Genomic DNA, 20,807 nt, shown 5'->3' with positions numbered 1-20,807 from the left:
CCATATAAGACTGGACCCATGAACAGAAGGAACACTCATAAACGAGGTACATGAACATCAAAGACTGAAGTACTTCTAATGCTTCTAAGAGTAGAGTAATATGGAAGCTCGCTTACAAGCTTGTAGGCTCATATCATAATATCATTTCCAAAAGAAGGAAAGGATAGCCTTAACATACCTTGACGTATATCAAATCGCCCAACCTCTACCTCTTGAACTTGTAAATCTACAATTGAGATAACATAGGCCTTAATTAGACTATTTGCCTCTCTTACTAACCATCTTTGAATACATATAGAGCTTAACGAATTGTGGACAACACTTCCCTTGTAAGCTCAACAACCCTTCAATTTCACAATAAATCCAACATCAACCACAACAAAAATAACAACACATATATATAAATATATACTCAAAATTTTCCCCAATCATCTCTTAAAATAGCCTCAAGTCACTACCTTGCCCTTCATCAACTTACCACTTCCACAAATACCTTCTCTTTACTTAAAATCACTAAAACTCTTGATAATAAACTCAAATACAAGGGTAGAAATCATTTACATACCTTGAGGGGTCTAAGATTCCAAAGATCAAATTCAACTCAAACCCCTTAAGCCTCACAACTTGATGAAACCCTAGGAACAACCTTCTTCTTGACAAGCACGGGTTCAGGGGCTCGGATCTTACCAAATCTCCACTAATAATGATGGAAAATATTGGGAGAGAAAATATTACGGTTTTTCTGATTTGGAATGAAGGAAAATAAGAATAAGGTCGTGAACCACATATTTATAATTGGAAGCCAAAAAGCTACAGCGGTCCGGTTCGACAAGCGGGTCGACGACGACGTGTCGACGGTCCGTCGACTTGCTCCGTCTACCTGCGCTTGCAGATGCAATACTATGAAACCCTATCGACACCGTGCATCGATGGTCCGTCGACCATGTTGAAGACCCGTCGACGATGACTGGTGTCTGTAGAATTTCTCAGATTCAGCTCAGATCGCATCGATTCGATTCGTTCAACTTTTAACTCTATAAATTGCCAGGAACACCTACTGGTAAGCTTGTACACGGGGAAAGACACTTTCTACCTCCAAAGTCGGGCTCCGTTCTCTATTCCAAAGGCATACCCGACTAGAAAACCATAGGTTCTACTATGATGAAAACGAGAGGTGTAACATTCTTCCCCCCTTAGACATTCATCGTCGAATGTTCGAACAGTCATAGGTTATAAAAATTTTGGCAGAGTTTTCCCTGTACTTATACCAATCCGTCCTGCACAAAGCAACCCAAAATAATGCCACACGGGGCCACCTACTATAACATACGATACTAGGGCTTCACACGACCAAATCACGATAACTGAAATGAAATAATACCTGGGGAAGATGGTGCCTCAGACTGCACCTCCATATACTGCTGGGAACAAATGAGGGTACTTAATCTTCATCGCTTCTTCTGCTTCCCAAGTCACTTCCTCAACGTGCTAATTCCTCCACAAGACTTTAACGGAGGCTACATCCTTGGTTCACAACCGACGGACTTGTCTGTCCAATATAGCCACTTGAACTTCTTCGTATGATAATTGTTCGGTCACCTAGATAACATCTACTGGTACAATTCTTGATGGATCTCCGATGTATTTACGATGCATAGATATATGAAATACCGGATGTACCGACTCTAACTCAGAAGGAAATTCTAGCTCATATGCCACAGTGCCTATAGTACGAATAATCTTATATGGCCCAATATATCGAGGACTCAACTTATCCTTCTTGCCAAATCTCATCACTCCCTTCATAGGCGAAACTTTCAGGAACACCCAATCGCCTATCTCAAACTCTAGCTTACGTCGTTGATTATCCACATAGGATTTCTGTCGACTCTAAGCTGTTTGCAATCTCTCTCTAATCACTTTCATCTTATCAACTGCTTGCTGAATTAGGTCTGGGCCTACTAACTGATTTTCTCTAACATCAAACCATCCTATGGGCGATCTACATCTCCGCCCATATAAGGCCTCATACGGATCCATCTGAATACTGGAAAGATAACTGTTATTGTAGGCAAAATAGATAAGAGGCAAATGATCATCCCAGCTACCTTGGAAGTCAATCACACAAGCTCTCAACATATCCTCAAGTGTCTGTATAATACGCTCCGCTTGTCCGTCTGTCTGTGGGTGAAATGCAGTGCTAAGACTCACCTAAGTCCCCAATCCCTGCTGAAAAGACTTCCAGAATTTAGCTATGAAATGTGCTCCCTTATCTGAAATAATGGCCGTAGGAACACCATGAAGCCGTACAATTTCCTTGAGGTAAAGCTTCGCATAATCCTCGGCTGCATAAGTAGTTCTGACAGGCAGAAAGTGGGCTGACTTTGTGAGCCTATCAACTACAACCCATATGGAATCATACTTCCGCGGAGTGCGGGGCAAGCCTGTGATAAAGTCCATATTAATTACCTCCCACTTCCATGTCGAAATCTTCATAGCCTGCAATAGACCTCCGGGCTTCTGGTGCTCTATTTTGACCTGCTGACAATTTGGACACTGAGCAACAAATTTTGCTATATCTCTTTTCATACCATCCCACCAATTAACTTCCTTGAGATCATGGTACATCTTTGTTGAGCCTGGGTGAATAGAATAGCGGGAGTAATACGCCTCCCCCATAATCTGCTGACGGAGTCTTGCAACATTAGGAACACATAACCTACCTCAATACCTGAGTACTCCATCACCTGTAATCACAAAGGGTGTCTTTACTTTTTGAGGTGCCGTGTATCGGTAGTGAACTAAAACAGGATCCTCATACTGACGCTCTTTTATCCCTACTGCCAAAAATGACACCGCTGTGTCTTGAACAGTAACTCCTGCATCACCAGAATCTATCAATCGAACTCTGAGGCTAGCTAATTGATGAACTTCACGGACCATTTCTCTTTTCTGTGGCGGCACATATGACAAGCTACCCATGGATTTATGACAAAGGGCATCGGCTACTACATTAGCTTTCCCAGGATGGTACAAAATATCCATATCATAATCCTTTAGTAACTCTAGCCAGCGCCTTTGACGCAAGTTCAAGTCCTTCTACTTAAAGATATATTGGAGACTCTTATGATCAGTATAGATGTCAACATGGACACCGTATAAGTAGTGCCTCCATATTTTCAAAGCATGAATCACTGCCGCTAGCTCAAGATCATGGGTTGGATAATTCTTCTAGTGCTTCTTCAACTGTCTAGAAGCATAAGCGACAACCTTATCGTGTTGCATCAACACACAGCCCAATCCAACACCTGAAGCATCACAATATACCTGTTACACCTCAGAAATTTCCCCGTGAACGTACAACGAATGGACTAACGGAGAATACGGGTATATGATGTTTTAAGGATAAGGGAACGACGTTTGACGACCTTAAGTAAGATTTCAGAGGTAATGGGAACAAAAGATAGTTTATGCTCCGCAATGACTAAATTATAGGTTTTGAAGACTTGAAAGCCGCAGATTTGCACTTTGGCCCAGTCGACCGTAAAGTGAAATACGAACCGTAAAGAGCCCGTAAACCACCATGTCGTATTTCAACTCACAAAACTTCAACTTTCTGTCAAATGTTTAAATGATTAAATACGACTTGGAATACGGACCGTAAATTGAAATACGGCCCGTAAACTGCGATCGTAAATCACCATGATCCCCAGCATACCTTTCTGGTTTTGATATGCTTAAATACGACCACGATATACGGCCCGTAAACTGGAATACAGACTGTAAATTGGGTTTACGACCACTGTGCACTTCAGTCACTGTTCATTCCGGATTAGATTTTAAGTCATTAAAAGGAGACCTAAGCTCATTCAATTCATTTCATTTCCACGATATATCTCTCTAGAATGCTCCCTACTCTTCATCACAAGAAAACCAAAGGAAATCCATGATCAATAACACCAAATCCATGAAATAAAGTGTATGAAACCTAGCTAAAGTTCATCTCTCTCAAGAAAACCCAAAGGAAGTGAAGTAGGGTTTTGATGCTAAAGGAGTAATTCCATTCAAGGCTTGTTCAACCATCATCTAAGGTAAGTTTCATGACTAAACAATGTTGTCTAAGGTATTGGAAGGTTAAGATACTTGAATTGTAAAAAGACATAGGAAATGGGTCATTCATGAGTGAATAGTGTCATGGTTGGATGGTAGTTGGGTTGAATTATGAATGTTGGGGTGTTGTGATTATGAATGTGTTATAAATGACATTTAGACCATGAAACAAGCATTATATATGAGGAAACGCGATAGTACGATTTAACCATAAATGTGGAGGAATTGAAGAGAAATGGTGGATTTTGGTCAATGTATATGAATGATGATTGTTGATTGCGATATTGTGAATGTTGTTGTGAACGTGTGGGAGTTGATATAGAATATGGGAAAAGTAGTATAAAAAAAGGAAGCACTATCCAATTTTCCCTAGAAATAGTAGCGCGTCCTTATAGTCGAATTAACTAACGTTAGTGCGAATTCTCTCTTGATGGTAGAAACGTGATATCGAAGGAGAACAAGCAAGCGATAGCTTAGTTAAACGTCAAAGGTATGTAAGGCTTATCCCTTCCTTCAAAGGCATGAATCTTTCGAGCTTTTCATGATCCTCCTATATGATGGAACTTATGAGTCCTTGAATATACTAAATTACATACGAGCATGATAATGATGATCCCATAACGCTGATGATGTCATTATTGGTAACACTCACATTATGCACTATTTCCTTCAAGGTGAGGCAAAGTACTCGTAAATGTTCATAATATAATCGGGGGTTTACGACCTTACGTCACCCCGACATAGCCATGGTTGCTTCAAAGTCTAATGTGTGCTCCTAATGCTAAATGTGAAATAATGCTAAATCATGATATGTCTATAAGACGATTAATGATGCTAGCTTATAATATGCTTATGTTATGTATGAAATTGCCAAGCTATGATAAGATTGTGATACGTTCATGACATGTGCAATAGTGATGGGTTATGATTGACTATGTGATGATGAAATTCCACCGCGCCAGGATGGATGGGCATGTCACCGCTAAGGCGGGCTGCGATGTTACACCGAGCCTAGACGGCCGGGCATGCCACCGCTAAGGCGGGCTGCGATGTTACACCGAGCCTAGAGGGCCGGGCATGATCACCACTAGTGGGCGGCGTATGATGGTTACCCGGACGCGGGATAACGATGAGGATAGTGATGTGACGAGACATGTGATGTGACGAGATATTTGATGTGATGACATGTGTACTATGATAATGTAAAGTATGATATATGTACGAAATGTATTTGTTTATGACACTCTTGCAGGCTATATCTCTCTCTTATGGCTCACGGTCCGCCTAATATATTTATTTCATTCTTGTCTTACATACTCAGTACAATATTCGTACTGACATTCGTTTTCTTTGGACGCTGTGTTCATGCCCACCGGTAGACAGTGAGGCGAGCTTGAGCCAGATTCGTAGTAGCTGTTAGCTGATTGAAAGCACTCCTTTGTTCCGAAGGTGCTTGGTTATTCTTTTGTGTATATTTGTATGTGTTGGGCTCGACGGGGCCCTGTCCTGTCTATGCATTTTGTACTTCAGTCAGCTTATCCTTCAACGTCTGAAAACTCTGCGCACAAGCATCTGTCCATTGGAACTTAACTGATTTCTGAGTCAACTTAGTCAATGGGGATGAAAGAGAGGAAAATCCTGCTACGAACCTTCTATAATATCCTGCCACGCCTAAGAAGCTACGTATCTCTGTTGGTGCCATGGGCCTTGGCCAATTCTTCATAGCCTTAATCTTTTGGGCATCCACTCTAACGTCTTCCTCTGAAATAATGTGGCCCAAAAAAGCCACAGAGTTCAACCAGAACTCACACTTGGAAAACTTGGCATACCACTCTCTACCTCGAAAAATTCCAAGCACTGTTCGTAGATGTTCTGCATGGTCAGCCTCTGACGGCGAATAAACCAGAATATCATCTATAAACACAATCACGAACAAATCTAGGAAGGGTCTGAATACACGATTCCTCAAATCCATGAATACGGTTAGGGCATTAGTTATCCCGAATGACATAACATGAAACTCATAGTGGCCATATCTAGTCCGGAATGTCGTCTTTGGAATGTCTTCCTCCTTCACCCTAACCTGGTGGTATCCTGACCTCAAGTCTATCTTTGAGAAATATTTGGCACCTTGCAACTGATCTAATAAATCATCGATCCTTGGGAGTGGATACTTATTCTTTACAGTCACCTTATTCAACTGCCTATAATCAATACACATTCGCAAAGAGCCATCCTTCTTCCTTACGAATAATACCGATGCTCCCGAAGGTGATGTACTAGGCCTAATAAAGCCCTTCTCAAGCAAATCTTTTAATTGATCCTTCAATTCTTTCAACTCCGCAGGTGCCATTCTATAAGGAGGAATAGATATCGGCTGAGTATTTGGCAATAGGTCAATGGTAAAATCAATCTCCCTCTCTGGGGGATGCCTAGAAGCTCATCTAGAAACACCTCTAGAAACTCATTAACCACAGGAACAGACTGAAGAGTCGGCGACTTTGCCCGCACATCTTGAACTCAAACTAGGTGAAAAATATACCTTTTTCTGATCATCTTCTCTGCCTTAAGGTAGGAAATAAACCTACCCCTAGGCGAAGAAGCATTGCCCTTCCACTCTAGGGTTGGCTCGCCTGGGAACTAAAATCGAACGATCTTTGCTCTACAATCAACATTAACATAACAAGAAACCAACCAATCCATGCCCATAATAATATCAAAATCAATCATATCTAACTCAATCAAATCTGGTACGGTGTGGTGGTCACAAACTAAAACAACACAGCCCCGACATACTCGCTTAGCCATAACCGGATCACCAACTGGCGTAGACACCTCAAAGGGCTTAATCAACTCGGGCTCTATCCTAAACTTGCTGGCAACAAAGGGTGTAACATAGGATAAGGTGAAACCTGGATCAATCAGTGCATAAACACATGGGAGGAAACTGATAATATACCTATAACAACATCAAGAGATGTCTCGCGGTCCTGTCTACCAGCGAATGCATACACGCGGTACTGAGGACCGCTCGAGCTGGATGTTCCACTCCTCCCTCTACCTCACCCTGCTGGAGTCTGAAAAACTTGCCCTGAAGGGCGCACTGTAGAAGAAGAGTGTTATAAGTAAGGCCATGTTTTTATTTTGTTTGGCATACAAGTTGCTTATGAAAATCTTGAAGTGAAAATATTAAGAAAGGCTAGGGGCCAAAAGGTAAATTCGTAATAGGACTCGTGGAAATATGGAGGAAGGCGAAAGGCAAATTTGGAATTTGGAAAAATTAAAATTTGTCATGAAGTAAAAAACAAAACACACAAAAAAAAGGGCTAGATCATTTTGGGCCAAGGTTGGCCGTCCATCCCCCTTCTTGATGGGCCAAGCCCATATGGGAATAAAATAAATGAGTTCAAAAGATGACTAATTAGTCATCTTATTCACATTTTCCTCTAGAAATTTCAAGATTTGGAATAACAAAAAAAAAAGGAGAAAATCTATAGGCCATTCGGCCATAACTACTTCAACAACAACCTTCGGAAAAATTCTCTTCAAAAATTATTTCCTACTAATTGAAGGGTCCTTAGCAAGGTAGGGTGGTCTTTGGAGCAAGAAAAATCCATATTCTTGCAAGTTACAAGGCATAGCTAAGTGGGAAGTCAAGGAGAAAAGGTAAGAATTTATCCTCTTTTATATGTTATGGATGTTTATGTATGTTGTAGTATGCAAAAGTGAATAAAAATCAAGAAAATAGAGATGTAGGGTGTGGCCGTGTATATGGTGTGTATGGCCGTGTATATATGTTGAATTGTGAAGGAATGGTGAGCAAGTTTTATTTAGTATTTTGGTTGTTGTGTTGTGGATTTTATGTTGCAAATAAAAGCTTAATGAGCTTAGTGAAGTTTTAGTAGTTGGAGGCTTGTTGTGGAAGTTTATGTAAATTGAATATGATGTTCTTGCATGTAAGGAATATAATGTTGTTAGTATGATGTTGTTAGTGCGTAAATTATTAGGTTGTTATTGTTCTTATTGGAGTTGGAAGGTCTTGAAGGAAGTAGTATATTGATTGAGTTGTTAGAATGTATCTTGGGTTGATTATTGAAATTGTTAGTATGATTGTTGGCATTATTGTTGATAGTTTGGCCGGGTTGCATTCCCGGATTGTTGTTGGTTAAGAATTGACCAAGATAGATTCTTGGGGATGGTGTATTTACAGGGGAAATGCTGCAGAAATTTCAGTAGACAAGTGTTACTTTAAGACTCAACTTCTAAAATGCTCTAATTGATGTTTGGTAAATGTGACCAATTGTAGATTTTGGAGAATTTGGGACTTGAATTTGGAGTAGCATAAGAAGCGGAAAAGGTATGTAAGGCTTCACCCTCCCTTCTTTGGCATGTCTTAGACATAATAGGTTTGGATACGAGCCTCGGGGACCACTCTATTTCTAGAAATCCGAGTTTGAATTCGACCCTTATTCATTCAATAGAATTGAATTAGATACTCTATGTTCAATTGGAAAAGTAGTTTGAATATATGCAACTTCCACAAACGGAACCGGAATGTCCTAAAACTTTTGTAGGTAACTCCATCAAGTCTAGGATTCTAAGGCATAATTTTCTTTCTAATAATTCGTAATGTTTTCCAAAACGTCTATTCTTTTCCAAAACAAAGGTGTATGAGTTTGTAAGCTTTTATGACTATAATGATGAACATGCTTTTGTAATGATAACGATGATGTCAAAGAAGAGAATGAGTCTAGAATGATTATGATAAGAACGGTTTCATGTCAAAAAATCTTGAGTTAAAGATTCAATACGAATATAAGAATAATGAGCTAGTTCTTGATTTTAATTCCATTCCTTTATTATGACTTTATTTTCTAAAAACTCCAAGGTCTAAGAGTTGGTGTTTCAGGAGGCTTATAATCTTATTTTTATGTTTTTCTCTTAGTGCTATCCTTCGTTGATAGTCTCATCTTATAACTATCGTTTCTTCAAGGTGAGACAAGCGGCCATGGTTATTCCATAATGTAATCGGAGGTTACCGACCTTACGTCACTCCGATGGATAGATGACTTTCTCTGGGCTCTCATGCATGCTATTTATATGTTAAAAGTATATGTATACGTATATGGGGAAGATGGGGAAAGGGAAGGCGCTATAGACGCATACCCACCTGATCAGTTGGAGTATGATACATGATATCGTCCTGGACGCGGGATGCCCAGACGCGGGATATATGGTTAAATGGATCGGAGCCGACGCCTCGGCAATATGATATGTTCTATTTTCTATATATATGAAAAGAGATATTTTCCAAGAAAGTAAAGTATTATATGCACATATGGATCGGGCTGCACGTTCCGCAGCAATATGTTATAGTATATGTACATATGGATCGGGCTGCACGTTCCGCAACGCTAATCATGCATGGTATCCGCCAAAGGGCACTTATATGTACAGGTTATTTTTCTACCTCATGACATGCTCTATATTTCTTTTATGTCATTATCCCTGTTCTATATTTTCCGTATGTTATTATTTATGCCTTACATACTCGGTACATTACTCGTACTGACGTCCCTTCTTGTGGACGCTGCGTTTCATGCAACGCAGGTGAGCAGGCAGACAGGCTCGGTTCCTAGGAGCTCTATCGGCGACACATTGGCAGCGTTCCAGTTGTTCCGGAGCCTCAGTTTCTTGGTACTATTTTTGTGTACATATTCGGGCACGGCAGCACCCGGCCCTCCTTGTTATCATATGTATTTTGTTTAGAGGCTCGTAGACAAATATGTACAGTCAGATGTTTCATAACTTGTTTATTCTCGTCGTTGTATAGTATGTTAGTAAAGTTTATTAATACACGTTTATACTAATGTTATTAATGACGGAGTTAATTAAAGAAATGATAGTACGCATTTATACGGTCCACCTAGTAGTAAGAGTACGATACGAGATAAGGGGTGCTCAGTGCAAGTATCGGGTACCCGTTGCGGCCCCTAGTTGGGTCGTGACAGAAGTGGTATCAGAGTAGGCGGTCCTAGGGGTTTGTCTACGAGCCGTGTCCAGTAGAGTCCTGTTTATGGGTGTGTAGCGCGACACACTTATAAACAGGAGGCTGCAGGGCATTTAGGAAATCTGACCTTCTTTGTATTCTAGATCGTGCGCTAGAGCTATGCTACCAGGTTTCCATATTCTTTTCCTAATCCTGTGTTATGGTTTCAGTAATGCCGATGAAGAGAAAGGCTACGGCGGCCCAGAAGGGTGAGAGGGCGGCTGGAAGCAGAGTTGAACGGGAGCTAGAAGAAGGCGAGTCTTACAATGAAGCTCCCCCTCAGACTTATCCTGCTTCCCCTGTATCAGCAGAGCAGGAAAGAGCTCCAGCCCCAGTACCTCCAGTTCCACCTTCAGCAGCTTCGGGCCAGCAAATGGCAGAGGCCATTCAATTATTGACCCAGCTAGTTGCCGCGCAGGCTCAGCGGCAAGATGCAGACCAGGGAGACAGGGCGGTGAGTGCAAGGGCCCGCGATTTTATCACCCTGAAACCTCCGGAGTTCTATGGGTCGAAACCAGAAGAAGACCCCCAAAGTTTCATAGATGAGATGCTGAGGACCCTGAGGATAATACATGTTTCGGATACAGAGTCCGTAGAGCTGGCTTCATATAGGTTGCGGGATGTAGCAGTTCAATGGTATAATAATTGGATATCTTCCAGGGGAGCAAATGCACCTCCCCCGGTTTGGCAAGAGTTTACTGAAGCATTCCTGCGTCATTACTTACCACCGGAGATTCGACGGGCTCAGGCCGATATGTTCTTGAATCTCAGACAGGGAAATATGAGCGTTCGAGAATACAGTCTTCGCTTTAATTCTTTAGCCAAGTATGCCCCAGCCATGGTAGCTGATATGGGAGATCGTGTACATCGGTTTGTGAGTGGGTTGGGGCCACATTTAATTAAGGAGTGTCTGACAGCTTCGCTCCAGGATGGAATGACTATTGCTCGTATTCAGGCCCATGCCCAAAACCTGGAGGAACAGTATCAGTTACGAAGAGAGGAGCGCTATTCGGATAGGGGTTCCAGAAAAAGGGGCAGATCTTTCGGGACTAGGAGCGAGTATAGAGGGGGACAGGCACAGGAGCAATCCAGGTATTCAGGCCAATCAGCGGCCAGTGCACCTCCTCGATTTGCGGATAGGGGATTTGACCGTTCTACTTATTCAGGACCAGATCAGGGTGCTAGAGCTTCAGGGTCCCAGTATAGAGCTGATTCTAGCAGGATAATGCCACCCCCGCCACGGTGTCCTCGGTGTGGTAGGCCACACTCTGGAGAGTGTCGCGCAAGTACAGGTGCATGTTATACTTGTGGGCGGGTTGGCCATTTGATGCGTGACTGCCCACTGAAGAATGAGGGAGACCAAACCCAGCCCGCCGGATCAGCAATTGGTTCATCGTCGACCGTGCGCCCTCCTGGACAGACTTCCCAGGCTCCAGCAGGCCGTAGCCGAGGCAGAGGAGGAGGGACACCCAGTTCAGCCGGTCCTCCGCACCGTGTATATGCATTGACAGGACGGCAGGATCCTGAACCTTCCACAGACGCGGCCACAGGTACACTTTCGACATTTTCTATGATATGTGTGTGTTAATTGATCTGGATTCTACCTTATCATACACCGTTCCTTGTATTGCTGAACGTATTAGGAATTCGGAAATTTAGGACGAAAAGTAGCCGTACACATAGGTAAAAGGTGAATATTAGGGATTGCGGAGGCTAAAATAGTAATTAAAAGAAAAAGATGCGTTACGAGGGCGTTTCGAAAATTGTCAAGACCCCAGCTTACCCCAGATTATGTGATAAAGGTAATGCGGAGGAGTGGAGGCAAACATACTAGCATTAAGACACTGAAATGCACTAAAGTTTCGAGGTTAAGCGTGCTAGGGTGAGAGCAATTTCAGGATGGGTGACCCCCTGGGAAATATGCTAAAAAATTTATAAATGTAGGAATAAGAGACGAATGTAAAAATTAGGTAACCTAAAGTAAATTGGAGTGTGTGGAATGGTTAGAAACTTTATAGAGGTCGCGTAGGCTGAGACGGACTAGATTAGCGGAAAGGAAGAAAACACGACAGAGTTTCAGGATTAAAGTAAGTTCGATTAGCAATGGGAAATGTAGTAAATAAAAATAGTAGTGATATATATATATGCATGTAACATATCATTGTGACTGTAGAGTCCCAGAAATAGTGTTGCGATATATATAGAAAATACTAATCGGACGAAACGCAAGAGACGTAGTGAAAGATGTAAGTACAGATATCACAGGGTAAGACCGATACTGAATCCACACTAGTTAAGGCTAGAAATTCCTAACACAGTAGTACACAAAACATAGTTAGAGGACGTAATAGACCCCACGAAGAAGGAACTACAATTGTAAGAAGATCGCGGAAGGCGATGATTGCTTAAAGGGCATAGGCGTGCATAGACCCTCTTAATAAAGGGGGGGAGAACGTGTTAGACCTAAAATGAACTATGACGATTCAAATTCCAATAAGGGGGGGGGGGGGGGGGGGGGGCTTATTAACTCAGGGCCAGAGCCCGAAGCTAAGTAAATTGGCCTACGGCCTACAGGCAACCTAAGCCTCTAAAATGGATATGTTAAACGACGTGTGAGATAACTACAAAGGGGACCTCCCCAAAGTATTATAATACACTATGAGGCAAATTTAACATTCGAGGACGAATGTTCAAAAGGGGGGGAGGATCTTATATCCCGCATTTTTGTGCGTTCGGATAATTCACGATAATCGCGGGAAGATAATAAGTAAGGCCATGTTTTTATTTTGTTTGGCATACAAGTTGCTTATGAAAATCTTGAAGTGAAAATATTAAGAAAGGCTAGGGGCAAAAAGGTAAATTCGCAATATGACTCGTGGAAATATAGAGGAAGGCGTAGGGCAAATTTGGAATTTGAAAAAATTAAAATTTGTCATGAAGTACAAAACAAAACACAAAAAAAAAAAAATGGGCTAGATCATTTTGGGCGAAGGTTGGCCGTCCATCCCCCTTCTTGATGGGCCAAGCCCATACGGGAATAAAATAAATGAGTTCAAAAGATGACTAATTAGTCATCTTATTCACATTTTCCTCTAGAAATTTCAAGACTTGGAAGAACAAAAAAAGAAGGAGAAAATCTATAGGCCATTCGGCCATAGCTACTTCAACAACAACCTTGGGAAATATTCTCTTCAAAAATTATTTCCTACTAATTGAAGGGTCCTTAGCAAGGTAGGGTGGTCTTTGGAGCAAGAAAAATCCATATTCTTGCAGTTACAAGGCATAGCTAAGTGGGAAGTCAAGGAGAAAAGGTAAGAATTTATCCTCTTTTATATGGTATGGATGTTTATGTATGTTGTAGTATGCAAAAGTGAATAAAAATCAGGAAAATAGAGATGTAAGTTGTGGCCGTGTATACGGTGTGTATGGCCGTGTATATATGTTGAATTGTGAAGGAATGGTGAGCAAGTTTTATTTAGTATTTTGGTTGTTGTGTTGTGGATTTTATGTTGCAAATAAAAGCTTAATGAGCTTAGTGAAGTTTTAGTAGTTGGAGGCTTGTTGTGGAAGTTTATGTAAATTGAATATGATGTTCTTGCATGTAAGGAATATAATGTTGTTAGTATGATGTTGTTAGTGCGTAAATTATTAGGTTGTTATTGTTCTTATTGGAGTTGGAAGGTCTTGAAGGAAGTAGTATATTGATTGAGTTGTTAGAATGTATCTTGGGTTGATTATTGAAATTGTTAGTATGATTGTTGGCATTATTGTTGATAGTTTGGCCGGGTTGCATTCCCGGATTGTTGTTGGTTAAGAATTGACCAAGATAGATTCTTGGGGATGGTGTATTTACAGGGGAAATGCTGCCGAAATTTCGGTAGACAAGTGTTACTTTAAGACTCAACTTCTAAAATGCTCTAATTAATGTTTGGTAAATGTGACCAATTGTAGATTTTGGAGAATTTGGGACTTGAATTTGGAGTAGCATAAGAAGCGGAAAAGGTATGTAAGGCTTCACCCTCCCTTCTTTGGCATGTCTTAGACATAATAGGTTTGGATACGAGCCTCGGGGACCACTCTATTTCTAGAAATCCGAGTTTGAATTTGACCCTTATTCATTCAATAGAATTGAATTAGATACTCTATGTTCAATTGGAAAAGTAGTTTGAATATATGCTACTTCCACAAACGGAACCGGAATGTCCTAAAACTTTTGTAGGTAACTCCATCAAGTCTAGGATTCTAAGCCATAATTTTCTTTCTAATAATTCGTAATGTTTTCCAAAACGTCTATTCTTTTCCAAAACAAAGGTGTATGAGTTTGTAAGCTTTTATGACTATAATGATGAACATGCTTTTGTAATGATAACGATGATGTCAAAGAAGAGAATGAGTCTAGAATGATTATGATAAGAACGGTTTCATGTCAAAAAGTCTTGAGTTAAAGATTCAATACGAATATACGAATAGTGAGCTAGTTCTTGATTTTAATTCCATTCCTTTATTATGACTTTATTTTCTAAAAACTCCAAGGTCTAAGAGTTGGTGTTTCAGGAGGCTTATAATCTTATTTTTATGTTTTTCTCTTAGTGCTATCCTTCGTTGATAGTCTCATCTTATAACTATCGTTTCTTCAAGGTGAGACAAGCGGCCATGGTTATTCCATAATGTAATCGGAGGTTACCGACCTTACGTCACTCCGATGGATAGATGACTTTCTCTGGGCTCTCATGCATGCTATTTATATGTTAAAAGTATATGTATACGTATATGGGGAAGATGGGGAAAGGGAAGGCGCTATAGACGCATACCCACCTGATCAGTTGGAGTATGATACATGATATCGTCCCGGACGCGGGATGCCCAGACGCGGGATATATGGTTAAATGGATCGGAGCCGACGCCTCGGCAATATGATATGTTCTATTTTCTATATATATGAAAAGAGATATTTTCCAAGAAAGTAAAGTATTATATGCACATATGGATCGGGCTGCACGTTCCGCAGCAATATGTTATAGTATATGTACATATGGATCGGGCTGCACGTTCCGCAGCGCTAATCATGCATGGTATCCGCCAAAGGGCACTTATATGTACAGGTTATTTTTCTACCTCATGACATGCTCTATATTTCTTTTATGTCATTATCCCTGTTCTATATTTTCCGTATGTTATTATTTATACCTTACATACTCGGTACATTACTCGTACTGACGTCCCTTCTTGTGGACGCTGCGTTTCATGCAACGCAGGTGAGCAGGCAGACAGGCTCGGTTCCTAGGAGCTCTATCGGCAACACATTGGCAGCGCTCCAGTTGTTCCGGAGCCTCAGTTTCTTGGTACTATTTTTGTGTACATATTCGGGCACGGCAGCACCCGGCCCTCCTTGTTATCATATGTATTTTGTTTAAAGGCTCGTAGACAGATATGTACAGTCAGATGTTTCATAACTTGTTTATTCTCGTCGCTGTATAGTATGTTAGTAAAGTTTATTAATACGCGTTTATACTAATGTTATTAATGACGGAGTTAATTAAAGAAATGATAGTACGCATTTATACGGCCCACCTAGTAGTAAGAGTACGATACGAGATAAGGGGTGCTCGGTACAAGTATCGGCTACCCGTCGCTGCCCTTAGTTGGGTCGTGACAAAGAGCCAGCCACAGACCCTGTAGGCTGAACCATACCTGTACCAACCCTCATCGGGCACTCCCTTACCCTGTGGCCTGACTGACCACAAGCATAGCAACCATCCAACCCTAATCGACACTGCCCAGCGTATAGTCTACCACACTGAGCACACAGCGGCAAGGGTGGCCTCGCCTGGACTGACTCTGGTCGGTACGAAGAACCTGATACCCTGGAACTCTGACCCGTTTTGGAATACGAAGACCGATCAAACCTCGGACCTGAAAACCGCGGAGATGCACTCCCTACTGAATAGAAAGGATATCGGGGATACTGTTGTCTCTGTCCTCCCCAAGACTTACCCCCAATATCTAAATATCTGGCCCTCTTGCCATGGCCCCGGTCATGGTTTGTCCTTTGCTGACGCTTACGGTCCTCCAAATTCTGTGCAGATGCTTATATACGGGAGATATCCATGCCTGGCTGTAACGCAGTAGTCGTACAAGCGTCTATCAAATGTGGCCCGAGACCATCCACAAAGCAATGAACTTTGTCCTCCATCTCAGCCACCATGGCTGTAGTATATCTGGCGATGGAATCAAAATACACGCAATACTCATGGACACTCATACTGCCCTACTCAATACATAGGAATCTATCTGCTCGGGCTCGCCTGACCTCAGGAGGTAGATAATGGCGAATAAAGGCATCTGAAAACTCTCGCCACACAGCTGGAGGGGCATTCTCTCCCTTAGATAACTCTCAAGTCCGATACCATTGTACTGCAATATCACGGAGCCTATACGAAGCCAACTCTACAGACTCGACCTCATCCGCATGCATAACCCTCAAGGTCCTCTGCATGCGATCAATAAAATTCTGGGGGTCCATATTTTGCTTTATCACAGAAAACTCTAGAGGACCTAACCTAAGGAAGGTCTTAACCCTCTAACTACCAGTCCTATCTGCCTGGTCAACACCAACTCCCTGCCACTGAGCCTGGGCAGCTACTAATCTGGTCAATAACTGTATAGCATCCCGCACATCCTGGGCCGGTGCATCTAGCTGAAGAACTGGGGCAGGTGCTGGAGGCAGGGTATGAAATGTCTCAGACGGCCCCTCATACTGGACCTTATCCTGGGCCCTCGTGGCCGGCCGAGTACGGTTAGTGGCGTCACCGCCCGCTCTTTTGCCATTATGAGCAGTTGTAGCTTTCTTGCGGGGCATCACTAAAATCAGAACAATTCATCAGAAATGAACACTTACCACATGGCTCTATTGCACAATCTAAGAGAGAAGGAATGACATCATCCTAAATATCTTGTATCCTCCTGTTTATAAGTGTGGTGTACAACACGCTCATAAACAAGACTCTACTAGACACGGTCTGTAGACAACCCTAGGACGGAACTGCTCTGATACCACTTTTGTCTCGACCCAAACCGATGAGTCGTGACAAGTGTCAGACCTCTAGCGACCAAACACCCCTAAACACCTATCTGAACCATACTAAGCATCAAGAGCCCATACATGACTTAAACTGATCTTATAAATAGGCGACATCATGAACACTAAACAATTTGTATATACATAACATGCTGAAAGAACAGTGAGAGCTAGCTAGACTACTACATATAATGTACACAAAAGAATAGAAAACGACAAGGCTACATCATCTGACTAATACATACAACTGTCTACAGACCTCTACTGAGATAAAAGCTATAGAAAGAACGGGACAGGGCCACGTCATACCCATATGCATATACATATCAAAAGGGTGGCATACCAAAACTGACTGCAGCTCTGGATCAAATGGAGCGCACTAACCACTGCAAGATCTAGAGGTCCTACTGAGCTGGACCACCTGTCTGTCTACCTGTACCTGCCGGCATGAACGCAACCCCCCGAACAACTGGGAGTCAGTACAGATAATGTACTGAGTATATATATATATATATATATATATATATATATATATATATATACAAGAATCATGAATAAGATCTGAACTCATAAGCTGAAAGGACTATCTGCATGTACTATTATGAACTAGTATCTGTATGTATCTGCATAAATCTGTGTAACTGACAATGCCACTGTGGGCGCATAATATGAATTCTCATGCCTATCAATGAAAGTCATACATCTATATATAAATATATATATATATATATATAGATATATAGATATATGTATATATACACATATATGTGTGTGTGTGTGCGCGCGCGTGTATAACGCCTGATATATTTGCGTGTATAACGCCTGTCTCTTTTCTCATATCATATTAGCCTCTCTGCGGCCATCATTATATACATTAATGTGGTACGTGCAGCCTGATTCTCATATGATTATCATGGTGGTAATGCATGTATAACGCCTATATCTCTTCTCATACTTCACATATATCTAATATTCGCGTACATAACACCTTCTGGTCACGGGTCAATGTACATAAATATATGATGAATGTAATGCATGAGTAAACTGTATACATATAACTGGCTACATAAGACTGGACCCATGAACAGAAGGAACACTCATAAACGAGGTACATGAACATCAAAGACTGAAGTACTTCTAATGCTTCTAAGAGTAGAGTAATATGGAAGCTCGCTTACTCGCTTGTTGGCTCATATTATAGGATCATGCCAAAAGAAGGAAAGGATAGCCTTAACATACCTTGACGTATATCAAATCGCCCAACCTCTACCTCTTGAACTTGTAAATCTACAATTGAGATAACATAGGCCTTAATTAGACTATTTGCCTCGCTTACTAACCATCTTTGAATACATATAGGGCTTAACGAATTATGAACAACACTTCCCTTGTAAGCTCAGCAGCCCTTTAACTTCTCATTCAATCCAACATCAACCACAACAAAAATAACAACACTTATATATAAATATATACTCAAATTTATCCCCAATCATCTCTTAAAATAGCCTCAAGTCACTACCTTGCCCTTCATCAACTTACCACATCCACAAATACTTTCTCTTTACTTAAAATCACTAAAACTCTTGATAATAAACTCAAATACAAGGGTAGAAATCATTTACATACCTTAATGGGTCTAAGATTCCAAAGACCAACTTTAACTCCAATTCCCTAAGCTTCACAACCTGAAGAAATCCTAGGAACAACCTTCTTCTTGAAAAGCATGGGTTCACGGGCTCAGATCTTACCAAATCTCCATTAATAATGATGGAAAATATTGGGAGAGAAAATATTAGGGTTTTCTGATTTAGAATGGAGGAAAATAAGAAATAAGGTCATAAACCACATATTTATACTTGGAAGCCAAAATGCTACAGCGGTCCCGTTCGACGAGCGAGTCGACGACCCATCGACTGTCCGACGACTTGCTCCGTTGACCTTCGCCTGTAGATGTAAGGTTGTGAAACCCTGCAACTCCGCGCATCGACGGTCCGTCGACGATGACTGGTGTCTGCAGATTTTCTCAAATTCAGCTCAGATCGCGTCGATCCAATTTGTTCAACTTCTAACTCTATAAATTGCCAGGAACACCTGCTGGTACCCTTGTACACGGGGTAAGACACTTTCTACCTCCAAACTCGGGCTCGGGTCTCTATTCCAAAGGCATACCCGACTAGAAAATCATAGGTTCTGCTATGATGAAAACGAGAGGTATAACATTACTTGTGTGCCATGTGTGGTACTGTTTGGGATCGAATTGGTTGTTGATATTACATTGCATTGTATCCATACTCATTTCCATGATACTTTGATATTGCATTGTTATGGTACTGATGATGATAAGTGAGAGAGTGTAGCCTCCGAGGTCTTTGTCAGAGAGCGTAAAAGAGAGATGAGAGTTCATGATCTGAGGTCATTTATCGGAACATAATGAGTGTACGTTACCCGAGGTCTCTTACCGGGAATGAATGAGTGCTCGATGCCCGAGGTCGTTGCCGGGATGAGTGGTATATGGACTTCACGGGTCCCCTATGGGTTGTGCTGTCGAGATGTGATGTTCCATCAGTCGGAGTACATGTGTACAGTGCATATGCATTGCATTCATCATACATACATTATTGCATTGCATTATACCTTTTGGTTTCCTGTGATATGGTTGTGATATAATTGTGATGTACTAGTTTGGATTGATTATTGTTGATACTTGGCACAGTTGGTTTTAGCTGTTATAACATAGGTGATGACTTGTTGTGATATGATTAGGATGTACGGGTTCAGAATGGTTGGACTGATACTTGGCACAGTTCGGCTTAGATTCTATAACATAGGTGATGACTTGTACTGTGGATATGGATTTGTGTTGACTTGTACCTTGTTGTTTTACGTGTTTATCTTGCTTTGTTGTCTTTATATACGTTAGATAGGCATGATAACATTCGCTGCCCCAAGACTCTTCCTATGATACCTACCAGTACTTGTTGTTTGTACTGACATGCACTTGATGTATACTTTTATGAATGCAGAGTACTAGGTTGGATCTTCTTCTACCCCTCGGGGCTAATATTTGAGGATTACTGATTTGAGTCCCTTCAGTAATCCTCTATGACTTTCTATGACATATAATATCATCTACGAAGGTTATACAGACATTCTATGACTTTCTGAGTAACTTAGAGCACAATTGCATAATTTCAGAAAAAAAAAACGTATCAAAATGGTTCAATTCTACTGAAGGAAAAACTGAAATTTTGTCTTGCGGATTCCGAGGGCCAAGAGGTCCTTCGAGGCCCGGATCCGACCCTAATACACTAAGGGCATGCCAAGGGAAGAATTGGGTTTGCTTTACATACCTTTCACGCTCCTTAAGCCTTTCCAAACTCACTTCCCGTTTCGTCGAAAAACTGCAATTGGTCAAGTTTACCAATTGTAAGCTATGAATACCAAAGTTTCAACTTAATGCATATTTTGCTACCGAAATTTCGGCAGCACTTCCCCTATACATATAGCACCCCGAGAATTCAACTCGGCTAGAAATCATCAACAACAACCCAAACGACAACATCAATATCA

This window comes from Lycium barbarum, chromosome 3 (genome assembly GCF_019175385.1).
Source record: "Lycium barbarum isolate Lr01 chromosome 3, ASM1917538v2, whole genome shotgun sequence".
In the NCBI taxonomy this organism is placed as follows: domain Eukaryota; kingdom Viridiplantae; phylum Streptophyta; class Magnoliopsida; order Solanales; family Solanaceae; genus Lycium; species Lycium barbarum.
This window is presented reverse-complemented; position numbering follows the sequence as displayed.